The following is a 4,573-nucleotide window of genomic DNA, read 5'->3' as shown; positions in this document are numbered from 1 at the left end:
GAAAATCCTGGCGCTCATCCTACCTCCATGTGGAGGGAAGGCAGCTTCACGCAGCATGAGTCTGGCATAGCTTCCCAGCCTCGTTCCATGTGCCTGCCAGCTAACTCACATGACTGTGCCCTGAGCTAGCACCGCAGATAGTCACCTTCTAGGTACTTATCACCAAGACAGTCTAGAGTTCACTACTGTCCAGTATAAATGAAAATAACCAGTAAGAAATAATAGTTTTGAAATTGTGCTTGAAAGACACATAATCCCAGACACATGAGGCGCTCTGCATCCCAACCATATTTTTAAGTCCTTATAATTGTTTTATCAAATTACCCATAGGCCTACATTGAGGCACATCTCGAACAAGAACCTGTTGAAACTTCCCACTGTGAAGACTGTAAGTACGTTGCTAATTACACTGCACATCTCTACAGGTAAGTTCCACAGAAAATGTTCTTTTAAATCTTAGACTCAACAATGAATGTGCTTTCCCTCAAACAACTTAATTATTAAAACTTCAATTAAAATTATTTAAATTTTATGGACAATTTGAAGCATGCACTTACTTTCTCCTTTTGATGGGTGACTAGAGAACTCGGAGTCAAGGGATTTTAAGTTTATCTTGAGCAAATTTTACCCACAATTTATGATTTTTTTAAACAAATTTGTATTTTTATTTATAATTATTATGCAACAGTTTTATATCTTATCTCCGTTCTATGCTTTTCACTCTCATTTTTGTCTATTTATTTAGTATACCTCAAAACTTTGTAGTACTTTAAATTAATTGTTTTTCTGAGACAAATTTTTTTTTCTTTCCTTGAATTGATATACCAGGAAATATAACTCTAGAGCTTTCCATTGCAAAAGATAATGTTCCAAACAAACCCACTAATTACTGTTGAAAGCATGAACTCAGGAAAGGTTGAAAGCAAGGCCTCTAAAGCTAGAACTAGAGACAACAGAAAGAAAAAAGCAATGATTCAGGAAGCCAGATCTAAAAGCTACCTCCAGAGCTGCCAACCACAGGGGGTAATTTGTATGTTGGGTCCCATCTATGAAGATTCAAATTCATATTAATTTTTATGTTCAGGTTTTAGAACTTTTCTCTGAATTTAACCCTTGGTCAAAGTGATTTTTAAAAAACGAAGCTTTTCTCACACACTGAAAAAATATCTGAAGCACAACAATAATTATTTGTCATATTACACTGAAAATGCTTTCCTACATTAGCCAAGAGTTTATGCTTAAATGCTTAAAAAAGTATTTACCCTCATATATTTATATGTGGTGAAATAGACAAATGGTCCGATATGCATTAATCTGAAGAAGAGAATAAATACAACTCATATGTGTGTTATTTCTGTTACTCAGATGTTGCCACTCAAACTCATCAAAATAGTCATCAATTTACAATGTATATCATGGAAAGTAAGCCTTTTCTATAAACATTTCTAAAATACAGCGAGCAGATACTATAGTGAGTTACCCATTAGCTTCCTAGAGTCAGGAAGAAAAGGTAAGAAATAAAATACTAAGATACGAGTATTCAACACAAGAAAAACCTAAATGGATATTAAACATTGATGAAAGAGACATTAATATTATTGCTCAGGATAAACTCCCTGGTTTTTTGCTTTATTTTTATTTCTTTATTAATGTTTTATTGTGAATTATATGATAATTTACATGGGAGAACTTTAGTTTTACATTCATTCCATCGTATATCATCTCATTGCCATGGTTCCAATCCCCTCCATGCATCATCAACCATCCAAAGGGTATATCCCAGAAACTCGCCGGCTACACTTCTCTCTCCTCCCCCCAGTTTTTGGCCCACAGTCCCTTTCCCTCTCTGGGTCCAAAGTCCCCAGTTGCTTCATCACTCCACGTTTTGTTTTATTTTTTAACTAGGAAAAAAACAGAAGTGATTTCAGAAAAGTATCAAGATACAAAACTATTAAAGAAATTTTAAATCTAATGTATTTATTATAAAATGATCTGGGTGTTCTACTGATTCTATTTATATCAACCCTGGCCTAGTAAAGAAAAGAATATTCAAATATTTACAAATTGGTTTGCAATATCTAATTTCACCAGAAGATGGTAGAATAGAGTCAAAACAGGTGCTTTTTATACTTTTTTTGCTCAGTTCACAACCGCCCTAAACAATATTGTCTAATTTGTACAATTGCCAAAATCTTTTTATTGGAAAATAAAGTTTAGAAAGTTGACTGGTTTTGGGGTGGGTTCATTGATTTGTTAGTTTGCCTTTCCCTCCGGAACATAAAATATGACATCTAAGTTCTTCATCACATCAAATCCATCTAAGGAAAAATTAAAGCCATGGATGAACTTTGAACAGCTCAAAGAAACAGAGTAAAATAAATCGAGATGATTTGTAAGCATTTAAAAAGGAAGGGAGAAGGGAACTCATTATTCAACCATAAACTTTCATTCAAAAACGTTGAAGAGTGTTAGTGAGGGTTCAAGGACTGCTCAACAAGAAAGAAAAGAATTGTGTTGTTTTTTTTTCTCTACTGGTAGAAACTTCCATGGTGTTCCTTGCTAGGCATCTTGCACACTTCCCTGTCATTACTCTCCCTTCCCTTCTCACTACTCCCCACCATTTCCGCCTCCTATTTTACTCACCCAATCTCTCTAAAAGGTTAAGTGGTTTAGAAGCTCTCAAAGAGAACTTGAGCTGCTGAATAAGAAAAACCACATGGGAGGGGATACAAAGAACAGCCCACATTTCTTTTATAAACAGTAACCAAATGTTTACTATGTGCCAGCTACCAGGTTCTAGAATTTCAAAGATAAATAAGATCTGGTCCCTGTCCTGGAGAAATAAAAAATGTAGACATCAAAAGCTACTGTGTCTCTCATTCCTTCTATCCCTTGGGTTCTCTTGCTAATATGGATCCTGGTGTGGCGCTGTAGGATAAGCTAACCACAAGATTGGCTGAATGTTCAAAGCCACCAACCGCTCCTTAGAAACCTTATACATGGTTGTTATAAGCTGGAACTACCTCAACAGCACTTAGCAACACAACAACGTGTAACCAAGCACTCTGACCCTGTGTTGGATCACTCCACAAGGTAAGCATGGGGTTACTTGTGCTTACTTGCTAATCTATAGTTAACAAGTCTACACTTTTTTACCACATCAAAGATTCTAATTCTAGGTATGACTAGCATCTGTCTCTCCCAACCCAACAGTACCTTCCTATAGAATCAAAACCTCTTTGCCAATTTACAATCACTGACAAGTTGGAGTACCCAGTAAGCAAGATGAGTCCAGGCATACCTGTGTTTATTTACTTATCTGTAGAGGGAGTTCACATTTTTCACCATACCATGGTGACTATATTGTATGGTAAAAACATGAAACTATCCACTACAGAGAAGCAAGCACAAGTTAACCTGTGCTTACCTCGCTTATTGGGTAACCCCCTCCCTCCCTCCCCCCATTCACTGCCACACTCCTCTTCCAAAGCTCTGACTAATTTTCTCTTTTTATTTGGGTTTCTGACCCCTTCTTTCCTGGATCATTCCTCTGGGTTTCTTTTTGTCCCTTCCACCCTAGACCAAAGGAGCACTGGTAGCGTAGTGCTGGATGCTAACCTTAAGGTCAGCATTTCAAAACTACCACCTGTTCCATGGGAGAAAGATGACGCTTTCTGCTCCTGTAAGGATTAATAGCCTCAGAAACCCTATACAGGTTTGCTAGGAGTCAGAACCAACTCCATGGCACACCACTACCACCACCCTAAACCAAAAACAAAATAAAAATACAAAACCAACAGTTGCCACCTGAGTCAATTCCAACCGGGTGGTTCCTGTATGTATTAGAATAGAACTGTGCTCCATAGTGTTTTGAATGGCTAATTCTTCAAAAGTAGACTGTCAGGCCTGTCTTCCAATGCACCTCTGGGTGGACTTGAACCTGCAAAGATGCTTGGTTGAATTAGTGACTAAGCTTGCTAAGCATTTGTACCCCACAGGGATGGCTCTGCCTCATTCAGTCACCTTGATTGAATGTTAAGTCACAGCATAGTTGACTTTTCCGATATCTCAGATTTGACCCATCTTCCTGTCCTGACTTGAGCTCTCCTGACCTCTCTAGCCTGTATTCAGCATCCTCTATTGGCCCAGCAGTAACCTTGTCTTGACATGTGACTGGAAAATACTGACAGCTGATGTCAGGCATTGATAGAAATGCATCTCAAGATACAGGAAAGGTAAAGCCTGCACAATTTCCCATAGACATTACAAATACTTAAACAATACCTTCAGATAGCACTTTATCTCTCTATTGGTATGTGGTAGTATGGTATGTGGTATGTGGTATAGATGAAACCAAAAGAGTCAGAACCTGTCTTTTGTATTCTTCTCTCTTGGAAGTGATCTAACATTAGAGGTTAAGGGACAAATGAATTCTGAATTTCTAATTCCAAATCTGCTTTTTACCTACTATGTGAACTTGGATAAGTTGCTTCACATTTCTGAGCCTCAGTTTCTCACCCATAAAATCAATTTAAGAATTCTTGGTTTTCCTTGCATTATATTATAAAATAGA

The sequence above is a fragment of the Chrysochloris asiatica genome, unplaced genomic scaffold, assembly GCF_000296735.1.
Source record: "Chrysochloris asiatica unplaced genomic scaffold, ChrAsi1.0 scaffold00031, whole genome shotgun sequence".
Taxonomy (NCBI): domain Eukaryota; kingdom Metazoa; phylum Chordata; class Mammalia; order Afrosoricida; family Chrysochloridae; genus Chrysochloris; species Chrysochloris asiatica.
Note: the sequence above shows the minus strand (reverse complement) of the source record.